At 37.3% G+C, this 22,082-nt stretch overlaps 1 pseudogene across 1 annotated transcript; it reads right to left on the reverse strand.

Moving 5' to 3' along the window:
• Nucleotides 1-1,169: 1,169 nt before the first annotated feature.
• Nucleotides 1,170-1,962, reverse strand: LOC100596231 (annotated as a pseudogene). Its single transcript, XR_004027938.1, has one exon. The product of XR_004027938.1 is annotated as an elongation factor 1-delta-like (transcript).
• Nucleotides 1,963-22,082: the final 20,120 nt, after the last annotated feature.

Consider the following 22,082-nt stretch of genomic DNA (forward strand, 5'->3'; position numbering starts at 1 on the left):
AATAGAACACTAGGCTAGTTTGTTTTGTGTGTGTGCATGCATGTGTGTGTATGTATGTAATTCACTGCTTACTCTGTAACAGAGAGAATACCAATTAAATTGGGCCATATAGGAAGATCAATTAATATATTTGTTAACTGAGGAACTTTTGATGGCCTTGTTGATCTCCTATGGTTTGATCTTTAAATCTGTAGTGTTTATTAGACTCACTATAGACTCTCAGTAAATCATAAGACATTTACATCTATAAATGCATTTTAAAATATCAAAATTTAAATTTTGCAGCACTAAAATGTGTCAGACAATATTCTCAATTAACTTGCATTAATATTTGCTTAGTGTCTGATAAATCACTAGACAAAATTTCCCACATAATCAACAAAATACTCCTCCAAAATTAAACATAATATTTGTTAAGATGGTCACTTTAAAAAAAAAAAAAAAGAACACTACTACACAAATCAAGCCAATGAGCCCCAGTCAGTTGACAGAAGTACATATTTGGGACTCCTTCTCTAAATCTTTTATAAAAACACCTGAAGAAGATGAATAGTCATTTGCTTCCTTATTTTTAAAAGATCTGTCCCCCCAACAAAGTTTTTAATCTTCTACTTCTTACCAAATACAAACTGGACGTTAAAAAGGAGAGGGAGAAAAAAACAGACACCAATGTTTCATTCGTGAATGTAAACTTCGGTTTTTTGGTTTTCTTTTCTTTTTTTTTTTTTTGGGGGGGGACGGGGTCTCACTCTGTCACCTAAGCCGGAGTGCAGTGGAACGATCTCAGCTCACTCACTGCAACCTCCACCTCCTAGCTCAAGCCATCCTCTCACCTCAACCTCCCAAGTAATTGGGACTACAGGCGCAGCCACCACGCCTGGTTATTTTTAGTAGAGAGAGGGTCCACGTTGCCCAAGCTGATCTCTAACTCCTGGGCTCAAGTGATTCACCCACCTCAGCCTCCCAAAGTGCTGGGATTACACATTGCACCTGGCGAAACTTCTGAAATTAATGAAGTGCTCCTAAATGAATGAACATCTTGAATGGCAAATTAAGTTTCAAGTGACATATAAGCCAACAAATATTTCTAAATGTCTAAAATAAATTTCCAAATTCGAAGTTATTCTTTCTTTTCTTTTTTTTTTTTTTGCCGGTCTGTTTTTAATCGTGGCAGCGCCTCACACACACATTCAGGGTTCAGATCTTGTTCAAAGCTGCGATGTCGACACTCTGCACATGCTCCTCAAACTTGGTGATCTCCTCCTTCAGCAAGTCTGTCCCCACCTTGTCGTCCTCCACCACACACTGAATCTGCATCTTCCCGATACCATAGCCCACGGGCACCAGCTTGGAGGTCCCGCTCACCAGCCCATCCAGCTGGATGGAGCGCACGCATGCCTCCAGCTGGGTCATGTCCGTCTCATTGCCCCAAGGCTTGATGTCCAGCAGGATGGAGGACTTGGCCACCAGCGAGGGATTCTTGGCCTTCTTGGCGTACAGCCGCAGCCGCTCCTCCCGCAGCCGCCTTGCCTCCTTGTCTTCCTCCTTATTGTCGCTGCCAACAGATCAATGTCATCGTCCTCGTTATCCTCTGCTTCTTGGCCGGAGACGTAGTTGGGGGGGTGGGGTGCTCCACTCGGCGCATGGGAGACACGTGCTGCGTCTGCAGGACTGTGGACCATGGCCGGGAGAGCTCTTCTCTCTTCTCCAGCATGTTCAGCCGGGCCTCCAGGTTGGAGACGGCCTGCTGCAGCTCCTGCACCACGCCGCGCAGGCTCTGGTTCTCCACTTCCAGGCTGGCGATCCGGAGGACGAGCTCGCTGTGGTTTCCCCTGGGGCCGAGCTCTGGCGGGAGGCGCTGGCCACAGGCCCATTCATCTGCTCGTAGAATTTCCTTTCTGTATCTTCATATTTGAATTTATCGAGCCAGATCTTCTCATGTACTAGGAAGTTTGTAGCCATTTTTCTGACGCCAGTCAAGAATGCGGCTACCAGAAATGAGGAATAGATGGACGCGGGACGCCTAAGGGCGAAGTTACTCTTTCATAATGTAGAAAACCCTTAAGTCTTCAACAGAAAGTACTTTTTTTATTTAAAAGAAAATCCTGCAGTTTGCAAATAAAAGTTTGTATTTCAGAGAGTTGGTGAGGAAATAATCCATTAAAGATTGATTTTATAAACATAAACTGCTGGGAATAAAGTAAGATTTTTAAAAGACAATGAAAACATTCTGACATCTCAGCAGGAGTTAGCCTGATGAATCCATCTCATACCAGAAGTCTTTGTTTTCTATTTCTGGCTCCTTCAGGAGCTCAAGGTTTGACCTTGGACAAGTCATTTCATCTCTCAGAGCCTTGTTTCTCTTAAGTCAAAGGAAGACGCTTGTCTGTAAAATCTTTGAAGTTCTTCTTTTTCTCAAATATAAAATTATCATTCAGATACTTATGGTATAATATTTAAAAATTATTTAAATGTTTACAGAAAAATGTTTTGAATATTTTTCTATATACTGAGCTGCTATGTTGAGAAATCCCAGAGGTATCATTTCAGTGTACTATTGCTCTGATGGCCAGCTACCACTGGAGAAGGGTACTATTTCTTCCTTAAAACTTGTATATTCACCTCAAATACTGATGGAGGAAAAAGTACATGAATCTTTATAGTAAAAGACAATTAGATATAATTGATCTTAATAGATCTGTAGATAATAAGGGCCATTAGCTACATATCATTTGTTAAATTTAATGCCTTCTAGCGCTGAGCTAAACTAATTGTATTGTGTATGTATATATCTTAAGCAAAGTTTGTTTCATAGATCAGTGCCCCTGGGCTAGACAGGAAAATGTCAAAGCTCTTAAACCAGTCCACCAAAGTATGTCAACTAAAAGCCTCAGAACTAGTAGTATTTCTCGTTAGGTTTTCAGCTGTAGGGTAGAGAAAGAAAGCAAAATCACAAGGCAGGTATTTTTCTACAGCAGTTTGATTTAGCAAATGTTGAACAAATAAACCATTAACTAAATAAAATATTGCATATATATACATATATATGTATATTGTGTTTATTTTCATGTTGTCTGACATCCTGACAACTAAAGGGAAAATAATGTAGAAGTAGGCGAACTTTGTGTCTCTGAGTTTCCTGGGCCTGAAATAATTGGCAGGGTGAATCTGAAATCAGACACAGAAAGTCACCCTTGGTTTGATGCCCTTTTTTTTTCCTTTTCATGTTTATAGTTTGGTGCATTTCCCTCTGATATCAAATATTACCTTGGTACTAAAAAAACAAGAAGGGAAAATGCAGGCAGGAAAACGAGGACAATCAGCTTGTTACTTCTTTCCTATGTATGATTGGGCTCATGTGATTGGTGCATTAGACTTTGTAGTGTCATTTCACTCCTTTCTCTGTAGACATCAATACTAACAAATGAACTGCAAAATCCTAAAGTGTGAGGATAAACACCAATTATTTATGTACGCACATCATTTGTATGGATTTCTAACTATTGATCTTCAGGTAAATGTCTAGACAGAAGTAGATTTAAATGTATAGGTAGTTGTGCTATATTTTTACATTTATAGTAATTAATATCTAGAAAAGCAAGAAGGAAAAGACAAAATATCACTGTTATTATTTTGCCTACTTGCCTCTGCAAAAAAGAAGAAATAAAAGGATTGCCTTCTATCTACCTGAGACAGACATTTAAACTATAGTGAATTCAGAATCTTTAGGCATTCTCCTCAAAGTTTCCTTCAGTGAAAATTGATATGAATCAAAAATTTATGTTAAAAAAAATGGCAGGGCCAATGCTCCTAGCAGAGTTATCTGAATGATTTGCTAGGTCAAGCAATCGGTTGACTATTTTCCTCTAGATCATAGGATTAATATATCAGGCCAGATTCTTATCCTGTGCAATGTTGAGCACAGTTATTTTTGGAATCTAAAAGATCATATGATTTGACACTCCTAAAGGAGACCTTCTAAGACTATACTTCCAAAAAACTGACTGGATATTATAGTAAAATATAATTCCTATACTAAAATACAGCTGTAAAAACCAAAATGCAGTTTGAATACATTTAGAGGGAGTCTTCAGTGCTTTGTCCATTAGATAAAAAGATTTCAAATTAAAAGTACTCAAAAATTGCAGTTGACATTCAGAAACTCATTAGCTTCATTCTTTTCCAAAATCACCATAGCAATTAGTCTAAACTTTAATTGGTCAAAATTATTCATCATTAAAACACTGATTTCTAAAAGACTATTTTTTTTCCCTCTGTCTTGGACTTAAATTTTTTAGGAATTTAAATCTTCTTTCTCTACCAGTTTCTGAAATGATTAAGCACATTTGCATTTTATCTGTCTAGAGAAGATATTCCTTCCCTTGAACTCTCTCATTCTGGCCTCTTCTGCTTGGTCAACTGTCTGTGGAAATTCTGTGCTGATCATCTATAGATTACATGCTAATTTATATTTCCTAAGAAAAATAGGAAAAATATGTACACAGGATTCAGTTTGTATTTAGAAATCTCAGGATCTTCTGTCAATTCTTACCCAATTTTCATGATAATCCCTACATTTTTTTTCTCAATTTAACTTATCCAGTTTAAGATGTTGCTTCCTTATTAAAATATTTATCACCTTAAAATTATCCACTACAATTTAATATATACAAGCTTTTATATTCCTTCCTTCCTTCCTTCAAATGTCCAGTCAATTAGTCATTTATTCATTCAGTATCTTCTAGTGCCAGCACTGTGCTAGAAACATGGAATAAGAAGAGGAAAGAGGTGTGTTCTATGATCTAAAAATGTTCCTAAAGGCCAGGTAAACAAATAAGTGCATTTAAATGTTAAGAGAACAAAGACAACAGAATATGCAGGACATGCTGGAGGCCCAATGGAAGGTAGGAATTTTCCCATCTGGGAGGCAGGTGGTGAACCAGAAGGCTTATAGGTGAAGACGATGCTTGAACTGTGTTCACAGGTGCTTTTTCCCAGATAGTCTAACAGATTAAGGTGCTCTCCCTACAGAGGGAGAACCAGAGGGCTGGAAACTGAAGGATGAATTCAGGGAAATGACAAGTAGTGCAGTCTGGCTAAAGCAGAAAGGCATATCAGTGAGGCAGGGACCAGTTAATGGATAATAACAAGACAGAGAGTTTGGATTTCAAACCACAAAATATGGTCAGGGGAAGAATCAGCAAAGTTAAGCCAGAACAATAATGTGATATATATTTTTTCATTTAGACAGAATGCACTGAATATTTAAAGAAATAGAAATAAAACATTTCAGAATCAAGCTTTTGCTTCTCATTGACAAAGTCTTCACTAAGATGGAATAAAAATGGAAGCATGGAACAGAGAGAGAGATGTTGTGTTTCTTCATGGGATGACAAGAAGGGTAGATGAGGCTCGCCCAAGTACAGTGATGTTTACAACTAATTGATCACAACCAGTTACAGATTTCTTAGTTCTTTCTCTACCCCCACTGCTTCACTTGACTAGCCTTAGAAATGAAAAAAAGAAAAGAAAAAGGGTGGATTATAGAGCTTAAGATCTGTGCTTCGGTCCCCATATTTCCAGTCCTTTTCACCAATGCTTGGTAAATATGTGGGTATATAAAAAATTATATTTAATTAATTAATTAATTTTTTTTTTTGAGATGGAGTTTCACTCTTGTTGCCCAGGCTAGAGTGCGGTAGTGCGATCTCAGCTCACTGCAACCTCCACCTCCCGGGTTCAAGTGATTCTCCTGCCTCAGCCTCCCAAGTAGCTGGGATTACAGGCATCTGCCACCATGCCCAGCTAATTTTTTGTATTTTTAGTAGAGACGGGGCTTTGCCATGTTGCCCAGGCTGGTCTTGAACATCTGACCTCAGGTGATACACCCGCCTCAGCCTCCCAATGTGCTGGGATTACAGGTGTGAGCCACCATGCCCGGTCCTTAATTATTTTTTTTAAAGCTATATGACAGTAACCAAAACTATATGATTGAGGAAATATTTGTAGAAATGATATATATGACAACAGTAGCAAAAAGGACAGGAGTAAATAAACAGAAGTCATATTTTTCAAAATTCTTTCACTTTATTAGAAGTATTATAAAATTTACTGTAAGTAGATTGTGGTACTTAATAATGAATGTTGTAAATCCTACAGCATACACTAAAAATAATGTAAAAATGTATATTTAAAAAGTCAATAGAGGAATTCAAAGGAATAAATCTCCTTAAGCTGATTAGCAACTTCAGCAAAGTCTCAGGATACAAAGTCAATGTACAAAAATCACAAGCATTCTTGTACACCAATCACAGACAAACAGAGAGCCAAATCATGAGTGAACTCCCATTCACAATTGCTTCAAAGAGAATAAAATACCTAGGAATCCAACTTACAAGGGATGTGAAGGACCTCTTCAAGGAGAACTACAAACCACTGCTCAATGAAATAAAAGAGGATACAAACAAATGGAAGAACATTCCATGCTCATGGGTTGGAAGAATCAATATCGTGAAAATGGCCATACTGCCCAAGGTAATTTATAGATTCAATGCCATCCCCATCAAGCTACCAATGACTTTCTTCAAAGAATTGGAAAAAACTACTTTAAAGTTCATATGGAACCAAAAAAGAGCCCGCATCGCCAAGTCAATCCTAAGCCAAAAGAACAAAGCTGGAGGCATCACGCTACCCAACTTTAAACAATACTACAAGGCTACAGTAACCAAAACAGCATGGTACTGGTACCACAACAGAGACATAGATCAATGGAACAGAACAGAGCCCTCAGAAATGATGCCGCATATCTACAACTATCTGATCTTTGACAAACCTGACAAAAACAAGAAATGGGGAAAGGATTCCCTATTTCATAAATGGTGCTGGGAAAACTGGCTAGCCATATGTAGAAAGCTGAAACTGGATCCCTTCCTTACACCTATACAAAAATTAATTCAAGATGGATTAAAGACTTAAATGTTAGACCTAAAACCATTAAAATCCTACAAGAAAGCCTAGGCAATACCATTCAGGACATAGGCGTGGGCAAGGACTTCATGTCTAAAACCCCAAAAGCAATGGCAACAAAAACCAAAATTGACAAATGGGATCTAATTAAACTAAAGAGCTTCTGCACAGCAAAAGAAACTACCATCAGAGTGAACAGGCAACCTACAGAATGGGAGGAAATTTTTGCAACCTACTCATCTGACAAAGGGCTAATATCCAGAATCTACAATGAACTCAAACAAATTTACAAGAAAAAAACAAACAACCCCATCAAAAACTGGGCAAAGGACATGATCAGACACTTCTCAAAAGAAGACGTTTATGCAGCCAAAAAACACATGAAGAAATGCTCATCATCACTGGCCATCAGAGAAATGCAAATCAAAACCACAGTGAGATACCATCTCACACCAGTTAGAATGGCCATCATTAAAAAAGCAGGAATATTTTATAACAACAGCAGTTAACCTTATAGAAGACAGAAAATAAGGAAGATAGGAACAAAAATACAGGTGAGACAAACAGAAAAGACATAGCAAGTTATATCTGGGTCTTGATTTTCAAAATCTGGGCTAAGAATTTCCATCTTTTAATGGGGAGAAGTAATCTATTTATAACAAATATAATTGTCAATTAAGTTAGGCTTAAGTCCTATTAAAATATATATATTTTTAGCCTGGATAAAAATATATGGCCCCATTATATCCTGTCCATAAAAGAAAAACTTTTTGTTAAGAAAATACAGATTGATTGAAGCAAAATAATGGAAAAATTATACCATGCATTCAATAAACTTAGGCAATATGGAATGCCTATATTAATACCAGAAAAAAAGACTTCAACGCAAACAGTATTATCAGATATAAAGAAGAATATTACATAATAATAAACTGCTGATTCACTAAGGAAGTATAACAATTATATACGTGGGAAGGTGGAGCAAGATGGCAGAATAGAAGGCTCTACGGATTGTCCCCACTATGCTGCAAGGACACCAAATTAACACCTATCTACACGAAAAAAAAAAAATCTTCAGAAGCATCAAAAATCAGGTGAGCAACTCAGTACCTGGTTTTAACTTTATTGCTGAAAGAGGCACTAAAGAAATAGAAAAAACAGTCCTGAATCTCAATGCCTTCCTCCCTACCCACAGAAACTGGCAGTGTGGTGTGGAGAGCATCTCTCAGTGCTGAGGGAGGAGAATACAGCAATTGTGAGGCATTGAACTCAGTGCTGTTCTTTTAGAGCAGAAAGGAAAATCACATCAAACTTAGCTGATGTCCACCCACAAAGGGAGCATTTAAACCAGCCCCAGCCAGAGGGGAATTGCTGATCCCAACAGTTGAAACTTGAGTTTCTGCAAACCTCAGCGCTGAGGGCTACAATGCTCTATGTCTCCAAGTAAACATGAAAGGCAGTCTAGGCCATAAGGACTGCAACTTTTAGGCAAGTCCTAGTGCTGAACTAGGCTCAGAACGGTGGACTGGGCAGGTGCAGTACATAGTGAGACACCAGCTGGGACAGGGCTGCACAGGGTAGAGGTAATGCTAGCACTCCCTGAGCCAGACACCACCACCTCTGCCTTAACCCTAGGCTGCACAAGTCTCTCCAAAAGAGACCCCTTTCTTCCACTTGAAGGAGAGGAGAAGACAGAGTGGGGAGGACTTTGTCTTGCAACTTGGATATTAGCTCAGCCACAGCAGGATAGAGCAATGATCAGAGTCAAGAAGCCCTTGTTCTAGGCCCTAGGTCCCAGACATTTCTAGACATACCTTGGGCCAGAAGGGAACCCACTGCCTTAAAGGAAAGGACCCAGTCCTGGCAGCATTCATTACTTGCTAACTGAAGAGTCTTTGAGCCCTGACTGACCATTAGTGATACACAGGTGCTATGTCTTGGGCCTTGGTTGAGTCTCTGAGCCTTTCTGACTTCAGGTGAAACTCATCAACTTACTAGCTTGGATGGCTATGAGTTAAAACTCCCTCTGCTTGAGAAAAGCAGAAGGAAAAGTAAAGTCTTGCACCTTAGGTACAAGCACTGCCACAGGGGGGTAGAGCACCAAGTGGTCTCTTGGCGTCCCTGATTCTAGCACTTGACTTTTGGATGGCATTTCTGGACCTGCCCTGGGCCACAGAGGAGCTCACTGCCCTGAAGGATAAGTCTCAGGCAAGGCAGCATTCACCACAAGCTGACTTAGAGCCCTTGGGTTTTAAGGGAACATTGGAGATAGTCTGGCAGTACTCCTTGTGGCCTGGGATGGTGGTGGCAATGGGGGGAAGCTCCTCTGCCTTTGGAAAGGGGAGGAAAGTGTGAGAAGGACTGCATCTTGTGGTTTGAGTGCCAGCTCAGCCACAGTACAATAGAACACCAGAGAGACTTCTAAGATTTTTGACTCTAGTCCCTGAACTACCAGACTGTAGCTCTGGACCCACGTGGGGCCTAGGGGACCTTGCCATCCTGAAGAAAAGGACACAGCCCTGGTTGGCTTTGCCACTGGCTGATTGTGTAGCCCCAGGGCCTTGAGTGAACATAGGCAGTAGCCAGGGAGTGGCTACAGCAGGCCTTGGGCGAGGCCTGGTGCTGTGCTAACTTTAGATCTGACCCAGTGCAGTCATAGTAGTGGTGGCCACAGAGGTGCTTGTGTTATTCCAACTTTAGGTGGCTTAGAACAGAGAGACTCTGTTCGTTTGGAAGAAATTAAGGAAAGAGAACAAGAGTCTCTGCCTGGTAATCCAGAGAATGCTCCTGGATCTTGTCCAAGACCATCAAGGCAGTACTTCTATGAGTCTGCAAGAACGACAGTGTTACTGGGCTTGAGGTGCCCCCTAAATCAGATACAGCTTAGATTATAACACCTAAGCCCTTTGAAATATCTGGAAAGCCTTCCCAAGAAGGACAGGTACAAATATGCCCAGACAGTGAAGACTACAATAAATACTGAGTTCTTCAATGCCCAGACACCAAAGAACATCTGATAGCATCAACACTATCCAGGAAAACATGACCTCACCAAATGAACTAAATAAAGAACTAGGGACCAATCCTGGAGAAACAGAGATATGTGACCTTTCAGAAACAGCATTCACAATAGCTGTATTGAGGAAATTAAAAAGAAATTCACAATAAGACAGAGAAGGAATTCAGAATTCTATCAGATAAATTTAACAAAGAGAATGAAATAATTAAAAAGAATCAAGCAGAAATTCTGAAGCTGAAAAATGCAGTTGGCATACTGAAGAATACATCAGAGTCTTTTAATAGCAGATGTGATCAAGCAGAAGAAAGAATTAGTGAGCTTGAAGACAGGGTATTCAAAAATAAATAGTCAGAGGAGATAAAAGAAAAAAAAGAATAAAAAACAATGAAGCATGCTTACAGGATTTAGAAAATAGCTTCAAAAGGATAAATCTAAGAGTTATTGGCCTTAAAGAGGAGGTAGAGAAAGAGATAGGGGTAGAAATTTTATTCAAAGGAATAATTACAGAGAGTTCCCAAACCTAGAAAAATATATACATATCCAAGTACATGAAGGTTATAGAACACCAAGCAGATTTAATCCAAAGACTACCTCAAGGCATCTAATAATGAAACTCTCAATGGTCAAGGATAAAGAAAGAATCCTAAAAGCAGCAAGAAAAGAAACAAATAACATATGATGGAGCGCCAGTAAGTCCGGCAGCAGGCTTTTCAGTGGAAATTTGCAGTCCAAGAGAGAGTGGTGTGCCATATTTAAAGTGTTGAAGGAAAAAAACTCGTACCCTAGAATACTATATCTGGTGAAAATGTCCTTCAAACACAAATGAGAAATAAATACTTTCTCAGACAAACAAAACCCGAGGGACTTCATCAATACCAGACTTGTCCTACAAGAAGTGTTAAAAGGAGTACTTCAATCAAAAGAAGAAGATATCAGTGATCAATAAGTAATCACTTGAAGGTATAACACTCACTGGTATTAATAAGTATACAGAAAAACAGAATATTATAACACTGTAACTGTGGTGTGTAAGCTACTCTTATCCTAAGTAAAAAGAATCAATGAAGAACCAATCAAAAATAATAACTACAGCAACTTCCCAAGACATAGTCAGTACAATAATATATAAATAGAAACAATAAAAAGTTTAAAAGCAGGGTGGACAATGAAGTTAAGGCATAGATTTTTTATTTGTTTTCTTCTTGCTTGTTTCTTTGTTTATGCAAACAGTGGTAAGTTGTTATCAGCTTAAAATAATGGGTTATAGGATAGCGTTTGCAAGCCTCATGGTTACCTCAAGCCAAAAAACATACAATGGAGACACAAAAAATAAAAAGCAAGAAACCAAGTCATAACACCAAAGAAAATCACCTTCACTAAAGGAAGATGGGAAAGAATGAAAGAAGGAAGACAAGATCACAAAACAACCAGAAAACAATAAACAAAATGGTAGGAGTAGGTCCTTACTTATCAATAATAACATTGAATGTAAATGGACTTAATGCTCCAATCAAAAGACATAGACTGGCTGAATGGAAGAAACAAGACTCATTGGTCTTTTGCCTCCAAGAAACACACATCACCTATAAAAACCTAGACTCCAAATAAAGGGATGGAAAAAGATATTCCATGTTGATGGAAACCATAAAAAAGTTAGAGTCATACATATATCAGACAAAATAAATTTCAAGACCAACACTTTGAGAAGAGGCAAAGAAGATCACTATATAATGAAGAAGGGGTCAATTCAGCGAGAAAATATAATAATTTTAAATATACATGCAACCAACACTGGAGCACCCAGATATGTAAGGTAAATATTAGAGCTAAAGAGAGATATAGAACCCAGTACAATAATAGCTGGAGACTTCAACACCCCACTTTCAGCATTGGACATATCTTCTAGACAGAAATTCAACAAAGAAACATCAGACTTAATCTGCACTATAGACTAAATGTATCTAGTGGATATTTATAGAACATGTAATCCAATGGCTGCAGAATACACATTATTTTCCTCAGCACATGGATTATTCTCAAGGATAGACCGTGTGTTACATCACAAAATAAGTCTTAAAATATTAAAAAATTGAAATAATATCAAGCATCTTCTCTGACCATAATGGAACAAAACTAGAAATTAATAAAAAGAAGAATTTGGGAAGCTATATTAATACAAGGAAATTAAGCAATATGCTCCTGAATGACCAGTGGGTCAATAAAGAAATTAAGAAGGAAATTTAAAAATGTCTTGAAATAAATTATAATAGAAACACAACATATCATAACCTACGAGACACAGTAAAAGCAATACTAAGAGGCAAGTTTATTGCTATAAGTGCCTACATCAAAAAAGAGGAAAAGCTTCAAAAAACAATCTAATAATGCATCCTAAAGAACTAGAGAAGCAAGAGCAAACCAAACTCAAAATTAGTAGAAAAAAAATAATAAAGATCAGAGCAGAAATAAATGAAATTGAAATGAAAAAAAATTCAAAAGATCAATGAAACAAGAAGTTGGTTTTTAAAAAGTTAAACAAAATTGGCAAGCCTTTAGTCAAACTAAGAAAAAAAGGAGGGAAGAGCCAAATAAATAAAATCAGAATTGAAAAAGTAGACATTACAACTGATACTCCAGAAATTCAAAGGATCATTAGTGGCTACAATGAGCAACTATATGCCCATAAATTTGAAAATTTAGAAGAAATGGACAAACTCCTAGACACATTCAACCTAGCAAGATTGAACCATGAAGAAATCCAAAACCTGAACAGACCAATAACAAGTAATGAAATTAAAGCTGTAATAAAAATTTTCCCAGTAAAGAGAAGCCTCAGACCTGATGGCTTCATTACTGAATTCTATCAAACATTTAAAGAACTAATACCAATTCTACTCATACTCTTATTAATATTCTGAAAAATACAGGAGGTGGGACCACTTCCAAACTCATTCTACAAGGTCAGTGGTTACCCTGAGACCAAAATCAGACAAAAGCACATTAAAAAAGAGAAAACTATAGGTCAATATATCTGATGAATATTGATACAAAAATCCTCAACAAAATACTAGCAAGCAGAATTCAACAATACATAAGAAAGATAATTCATTACGTCCAAGTGAGATTTATCCCTGAGATGCAAGAATGGTTCAACATAGGCAAACCAATCATGATACATCATATCAACAAAATGAAGGACAAAAACCACATGATCATTTCAACTGATGCCGAAACAGCATTTAATAAAATTAAACATCACCGCATGATAAAACCTCTAAAAAAAACTGGGGATGGAAGGAACATATGTCAACATAATAAAAGCCATATATATCAGACCCACAGCTAGTATCACACTGAATGGGGAAAAGCTGAAAACCTTTCTTCTAAGATCTGGAACATGACAAGGATGCCCACTGTCACCACTGTTACTCAACATAGTATTGGAAGTCCTAGCTAGAGCAATCAGACAAGAGAAAGATATGAAGGGCATCCAAACGGGAAAGGAAGAAGTCAAATTATTCTTGTTTGAAATGATATGATCTTATGTTTGGAAAAACCTACAGACTCCACAAGAAAAGTATTAAAACTGATCAGCAAATTCAATGATATTGCAGGATACAAAATCAACATACAAAAATGAGTAGCATTTCCATATACTAACAGTGAACAATGTGAAAAAGAAATAAAAATGTAACCCCATTTGCAATAGCCACACATACAATTAAATAACTAGGAGTTAACTGAAGAAGTGAAAGATCTCTGAAAACTATGAAACACTGATAAAAGAAATTGAAGAGAACACAAAAAATGGAAAAATATTTCACATTTGTGAATTAGAAGAATTAATATTGTTAAAATGGCCACACTCTCCAAATCAATCTACAGATTAAATGCAATCCCTATCAAAATACTAATGACATTCTTTACAGAAATAGAAAAAAAATCCTAAAATTTATATGGAATCACAGAACATGCAGAATAGCCAAATCTATCCTAAGCAAAAAAAAATAAAACTGGAAGAATCACATTACCTGACTTCAAATTATACTACAGAGCTATAGTAATCAAAATAGCATGGTGCTGGCATAAGAACAGATACATAAACCAATGGGACAGAATAGAGAACCCAGAAACAAATCCACACGCCTACAGTGAACTCATTTTTGACAAAAGTGTCAATAACTTACCCTGGGGAAAGGACAGTGTCTTCAATAAATGGTGCTGGGAAAGCTAGATCTTCACAGGCAGAAAATTGAAACTGGACCTCTATCTCTCATAATATACAAAAATCAAGTCAAAATGGATTAAACACTTAAATTTAAGACCTCAAACTCTGAAAGTACTACAGGAAAACTTTGGGAAAATATCCAGGACATTGGTCTGGGCAAAAATGTCTTGACCAATACCCCAGAAGCATAGGTAACCAAAGCAAAACGGTAAAAATGGAATGACACCAAGTTAAAAAACTTCCACACAGCTAAGCATACAATCAAGAAAGTGAAGAAACAACCCACAGAATGAGAGAAACTATTTGCACACTTCCCATCTGACAGAGGATTAACAACCAGAATATATAAGGAGCTCAAACAACTCTACAGGAAAAAAATCTAATAATCCGATAAAAAAATGGGCAAAAGATTTGTATAGACATTTCTCAAAAGAAGACATACCAATGGCAAACAGGCATATAAAAAATGCTCAACATCACTGATCATCAGAGAAACGCAAATCAAAACTGCAGTGAGACATCATCTCGCCCCAGTTAAAATGGCTTTTATCCAAAAGACAGGCAATAATGAATGCTGACGAGGATGTGGAGAAAAGGGAACCCTTGTACACTGTTGGTGGAAATGTAAATTAGTACAACCACTATAGAGAACAGTTTGGAGGTTCCTCAAAAAGCAAAAAATTGAGCTATCATATCATCTGGTAATCCCACTGCTGAGTACACAGCCAAAAGAAAGGATATCAGTATACCAAAGGTATTTAAACTCCTTTGTTTATTGCAGAACTGTCAATAGGTTGTTGGAAGCAACCTAAGTGTCCACCAACAAATGAATGGATAAAGAAAATGTGGTACATATAGACATCAGAGTATTATTCAGCCATAAAAAGATTGAGATTCAGTTATTTGTAACAACATGGATACAACTGGAGATCATTACGTTAAATGAAATAAACCAGGCACAGAAAGACAAACATCACGTTTTCACTAATTTGTGGGATATGAAATCAAAACAATTGAACTTATTAACATAGAGAGTAGAAGAATGGTTGCCAGAGGCTGGGATGAGTGGTGCAAGGCTGGGAAGGGAGGTGGGGATGAATAATGGGTATAAAAATTGTAGTTAGAATGAATAAGACCTGCTATTTGATAGCACAACAGGGTGACTATAGTCAGTACTAACTTAATTGTGCATTTTAAAATAAAAACAGTGTAATTGGATCATTTGTAACTCAAAGGATCAATGCTTGAGGGGATGGATAACCTATTCTCCATGATGTGCTAATTTCACATTGCATGCCTGTATCAAAACATCTTATGTACTCCATAAATATGTACACCTATTATGTTGTGGGTACAACTTTTTTAAAAAAATTAAAATATATATGTGTATGTACTAATAACAGAGCTTCAAATTCAATGAAAAAAAAAAACTCACAAAATTTGACAGAACCAAAAAAAGAAATAGGCAATTCCAATAATTATATCACTTTTCTCTCATTAATGTAGAACAACTAGGCAAAGGAATCAGTAACTGTATGGAATATCAGGACAAAAATATCAGATACTTTCAGCTAACTAACATCAACAGAATACATTCAACAACTGCAGAATATACATTCTTCTTAAGTGAACATAGAACATTCACCAATGTAGTTGATGTGCTAAACATGTCTAAATAAATTTTAAAACCTTGCAGCATTGCTGACTATAATCTCTAACCACAATGGATGTAAATTAGAAAAAAATACAATGTCTAGGGAAGTCTGGAATATTTGAAAATTAAATAAGCAACTCTAAATAACATTAATATACGGGCCAAAGATGAGATCACAAGAAATATTAAAAAACATTTTGAAGTGAATGATAATGAAAGTACAACAAATAAAAATTCGAGAAATGGAATGGCAAATTCATTTTCTTTCATGAGGGAGTAACTAATATAGAATTGCTCCCTTTCTGTAAAAAATTAGAAAACTGGACCAAATATGTAAAACAATTATTTTTAAAGATTAGCCTATAGATAAAAAAGGACTATTATTTTCTCAACAAATGAGTTAAGCCCTACCAGCCAGAGGAAAAACAGGTATGTAAGGATGATCACAGATTTCTCTTCATAGTTCAGCATCAACCATGTGTTGTCTACATGAGATACACTTTTAATGTAATGACCCAGAAATACTTAAAAATAAAAGAATGGGAATATATGTACCAGGCATTTAAAAACTACTATGATATACCAAGGAGGCTGCAGCACCACTTCTGTGGTATTCCTGCCAAAAGTATGTATCTTGAATCTAATCATGGGGAAACATCAGACAACCCAAGGTAAGGGAAACCCTACAAAATGACTGACCTGTCCTCTACAGTAGCGTCAAGGTTATAAAAGTCAAGGAAAAACCGAAGAGTTGTTCCAGATGAAGAAAACTAAAGAGACCTTCAAGGGGTGATTCTGAACTGGAGCTTTTAAATATGTCTTGTTGGAACAACGGGTCAAACTTGAATAGGATTCAAAGAGGTGGCCTAAAGAGTTAAAAGACTTAAGTGATAGTATTGCATCAGTGTTAATCTTCTGACTTTGATGGCTGCATTTCATTATTGTGAAAGAATGTTAAATGTTTTTGTTCGTAGGAAATACACACTAAAGTAGTCAGGGTGTTGAGGCTTTAGGTTGATAATTTATTCTCAGATAGTTCAGGAAAAAATTCTTTCTGCTGTTTGTGCAACTTTTGTGTATGTTGGAAAATTTTTATACAAAAATCAACTTCAAAATTGGCCATATAAATGAATACCATTGAAATACCATTTAAATTATCAGTAGTAACATTAGATGCTAGAGATAGTGGAGTAATGCCTTCAAAATTCTCAGGGCAACTGCTGTTCATCACTGAATCATACCCAGATCACCTTTCAATCAAGCGTGAGGGTAAAACAGCAACATTTTCAGATATATGAGAACTCAGAGTGCCCATTCCCTCTGTCAGAAACTGGAGAATCAACCTTATGCAAATGAGGCGATAAAAAATGCATCCAGTGGTGAAGAGAAACAATAAAATGACAGTGTTCTGTTGGCCTAAGAAGTTAAAAAGAAGGGCCAAAAAGTAGCAGAATGGGTGTGCAGAGATATATCTGGAAATTAGTATTTTCCAATGTAGATATTTTAAAATAGGTGCATGCATTCCTTTACTGATGATTTAAAAATTATATTTAATATGAATTTAAAGAAGTGAGTGGGGAAATGAAGATGGCAAGTAAAGGCTATTTTTTTTAAATGGCAAAATAAAGGAGAAAGCAGAGAAGGTAGTTAAAAAGGAATCTATGTTTGAGAGACTGTTTTTCCTGCTAAATTAAGAGAAATAAGCATGGTACTGTGATCTGAAGGAAAGCCAGAAACTGGGTGACCAAATAAAATGCACTAGAAAGGGTGCTTTTTCACTAAGGCTGGTAGAAAGGAGGTGATGTACCATGTAGATAGAAATAATTTGTAGTCTAGTGTGCTGCAGAGAGCTTTACTTTTCTTTATGCAAAGGCATATTCTAAGAAAAAATATAGGGCATAGATGGATAAAGAGGACTGCAAAGCTTTGCAAAAAGTTGAAATAACATCCATGCCTCATAGTTGAGGGAGCTAAAAGAGGAACACACAGAAGAATTGCCCAGCAGCATGGATGGTCCTGCTGAGGAGGTGAACATGAATTTTTAACAGCATTAGCCACACATTTGTATAGTGCTTTTTAAAGTTTTTATTCAAATGTTTTTGGCAGCCTGGGTGTAGCTACTAAATTTAGATTTGGGATTTGCCCAGTCTTGCAAACAAGTAATAACCCAGGGTATGGCATAAACTAAAAAGAAAAAAAAGAGAAACTATGCAGGTATGTCAGGCAGAATTCAACTGGAGGTCAAAATTTGCTGAAATAGCAGGTAGAGTAGGATTAAAGGAGCAAAAAGTGGGGATTCTGTGAATTTGTGGTCCACGAAAGAATGAGAGGAGGAGGGGAAGAAATTCAGAATTGAAATTGACTACTCAAAAGACTTGCTGGTGAAAAAAACTGCCAATAAAAAATCAAGCATCCTTGTATACAAAGAAGAAAATCAAAGAGAGATGCCTAGGGACCTTCAGTTGTTTTTAGGAAGTTAAGCTGGCCTAGAGCTTCTCGCTGAGTATCCTTGCATTCTTGGGGATGACAGTCTGTGACAAAGCAACTTCTACCACATCAAACTACCTGTGGATGATAAACCAACTACGACAAAGTTGGCCTTTTCCCGGTTTCTACCTTGGCACCAATTTAACACTTGCATCCTTTCTAGCAAGGTTGTTTTTTATTTATGTTTTTTATTTCCTCTGCATCTCAGTGATAGTTGTCTTGGCACACAGTCCCAGCTGCAGACAGCTTTTATTTTTGGGTTTCTCTATTCAGAAAGAGTAGTCCCTGTTTAGGGATTTCACTGTCATTCTAAGCTTTCCACTGAGCTACAACCCTGCAGCTTTCTTCAAATTCAAGTCACTGGGGAGGGCTTTTGAAATGCTCAAAGAACGAGACAACATTTTGTACAAAGGGGAAAAAGCAACCATAAAGATATTCCAGAAGCAAGTAGATACCATGAAAACGAATGGAAAAGAGAAGACAGTGACAGGAACCAAAAGGACAAAAGACAATATGTTGAATCTGTAATAAGCCAGCCAGAAGCCCCAGGGACAATGGTAGGAACCTGCAGATAGAGGTTTGCACATAGGGAAAGAAATTCTTACTTCGTAATTCCCAAAATCACCACCCAAGTTACTAGAGATGACAAAAATACTTCCTCTTATTAAAATAAGGAAGTTATTTTGGGACCACATTATTAGTGAGCTGGTTAGTTTTAGAGAGCTCTTCTAGAAACTCATTGAGGTATGGATTTTCAAAGTAGTTAGGTAAATTATTTGAGAAAAATAACATTATGTTCAACCTAACTTACAAAAGGAATAGTATAATTAAATAGACTTGTGCCTGGGACTGAAAATATACTTAGTTAAGCATTGCCATATTTTATAAAGGATGTTAGAATCCCTTTACCCTGTATTTAGCAATCCTAGCTGTGATGCAAGATAGATTAATAGATAAGCCACAAAGTAATTGTAATCAAACATAAAGGTACAATTTAGGAAATGGGTAATGTACCTGTAGATACCTAATCCAATATATACTTCATATGATGCCCAAATATGCCACATTTTTGGTCTATTAGAGGAGCATGAAACTAGTGATGGTCAGGAAATGGTTCAGAAAGCAATTCCTACGGCAGTTGCAAAGCTGTAGAAGGAAAGTTCTAGAAAGCTTTAATGTTTTGGGCTTGCAAATGGATCTCTTTGTCCTCAAATGTTTTAAGAATAATTTTTCAGTCATCATTTTGTAAAAACCAATGGCATTTTCGCTGAAAATATTTTGGCCTCTTGAGGTGGACTTGCAAAAAACACTGCAACAGCACTTTTGTACCCCCACTAACCATTTCGATGAACTGAGCTGTATCATCTCCTGCCCTCACCCACTGATTCACTCCTGGTTACTGCCCTCTGTTCTTAGCATATATGGTACCCTGCCATGGCTCATTCATTCTCAGCAAGGGGACAAGGAACTCAAGAACTAGCAGCACGAGAGCAAGCTGCCTCAGGCCAGGGTTCAGACCCGGCTATAGGTCTTGCCTTGTCTCCTCTCCACTTTCTCTATTTCTTTGGCTCTCCTGACAATTTCTCATAGCTTCCCTGTTTGAGCACACGTTTTTCTTTTCCCCTTGCATTTCTATTGATCATCCAGAAGCTGTTTGCTGGGGCCTCTACAACTCCCAGCTTGCAATATTTATGTCCATTCTCTTGATACCTGTGTGTATCCATTTCCCTGACATTTTAAAATGTGTTTCTCTTCAGTTTTAGCTCTTCTCCTGACTACTACTTTGCCCTGTCCCTAGATATCCTGCCATAATTAATGTTGAATGAAAGAATCTAATCAACCAAGACTCGAAATTCATACAGACTTTGAAATGGGGACAAAATCTTACATTTGTTTCTAATGTGTCCCCATAGATTTGACAATCACCCTTTGTACAGGGGCATCAGTGGCATTAAGTGACAAATTACTTCTGGGAGTTGTAGGATGATTCTGTGTCAAGCTCTCCACTCAGATCTGATGAGTCACTAGTTCTTACTTATGAACGGGTATTAACTTGCTTCATTTGCAAACCCCAGCAAGAATTTTGGTCACAAGCCACAGTTACCATAAGAACTGGCTTTGGAATAAGTTAGGCTTTCGTTCCTATGCCAGCTCTCCCACGTCATAACTTTGATCGGGATAGCAATAATAATAATATTTTCTCTCACAAGACTTACCATAGAGTTTGGTACATAGAAAGTACTTAACTACTATGATGAGGCATAAAAATGTTTAATTAATCACCGAGACTTAAACTGACTTATAGAGGAACTTTCTTAGCAGGTACCCAGTTCCCCAAAGTTTCTCATGTCCATGGCACTCACTATCACCTTAGCAAAGGTTATCAGGATCTTCTTTTGACTGTGCTGTTCTCTCTGTACTTTTGGCTTCTTGGAAACACTGTCCCTCCCAACAGTCCATGCTGACAGTTTCCAGCTGGTGTGATAGGGTCTAGTCAGATGCTAACTTTCTGCTCCCCAGAGGTATGTCTCTCAAAGTTCATACCTGAGGAATCATTTGGAAAGATTCCTTCCTTCAATATTTCTGGCTGAGTCATGCATACCTCCTCATCAGACACAAATAGAAAACAAGGTCAACAGGAAAGCTCACTTATCTTACTGTCTGTACCTTTTCCTATTATGACTAGCCTCATAATCTTTAGGTTAGAATGACTTGCACTAACCTGTTCCTAGAGTCCCTTCCTTGTCCCTTGTAGCACTTGCCACTTGTGATTGCAACTGGTGGTTTTAAACATGTCTCCACTTCAAAACTCCAAGCTTTATGAAAACCAAGAAGATGTATGTACCATTTGACTATTGTTATATCCCCAGTTTCTAGCCCAGGGGTTGGCATTATCACACAGTGGTTAAGAGCTTGTGATCTGGAGCCAGCCTGCTTGGTTCAGCTTACTACTCCACTCCATATTATTTATGTGAATTTAGGCAAGTTACTGAAATTACTCCTACTTCAGTTTACTTTCCTAAAAAGTAGGTATTTTCATAATAGTGTTTACCTCTTAGGAGAGATTAAATAAGTTAATATGCATAAGCACTTAGGACAATGCTTGGCACAGAGCAAATAACTATTAAAATAGGTACTCAGTAAATATTTGCTGGATTAACAAATGCCACGATAGGTCCAGTCGTCAGCATTTTGCAGACATCATTTAATCAACCCGAATAGGCCAGTGGCTCTAGAGTCTCTTGATTTCTTTTTTCATGATTTTTTTTTCATTTACTGCCTCTCAGGCTTTATTGCATTTGTGTCAAATCCACTTGTCTAAACATTTAAAAAAGCAAAACAGTGTTACATAGTTTTAAAAACCATTATAATTTGACTCTATGAGTTTTTAAAACTTCATATACAAGTGCTTAATTGTCTCATTCGAGGTTTTACATTGCTGATGAAATCCACTCATTTAAGAGGTAGGTAGTAATCCAGTGTGTGGGATGTAAAGTAAAATGCTAGGGGTGTGTGTGTGTAGGTATGTTTGTTTATATGTGTGCCTGTGTATATTTTTACGTGTGTGTGTTAGGGGTAGCTGGCTATGCCAAAGGTGAATAAGATGAAGTTCCTGCTCTATAGAATCTTGAAATTTAATAAAAGAGATAACCATGCAAACAACTAACTAAATCACAAGGCACAATCCTCTGTGAGCCTGTGAGTATCTGCATCCTGCTCTGGGAAAG

This window comes from Nomascus leucogenys, chromosome 3, assembly GCF_006542625.1.
Source record: "Nomascus leucogenys isolate Asia chromosome 3, Asia_NLE_v1, whole genome shotgun sequence".
Taxonomy (NCBI): domain Eukaryota; kingdom Metazoa; phylum Chordata; class Mammalia; order Primates; family Hylobatidae; genus Nomascus; species Nomascus leucogenys.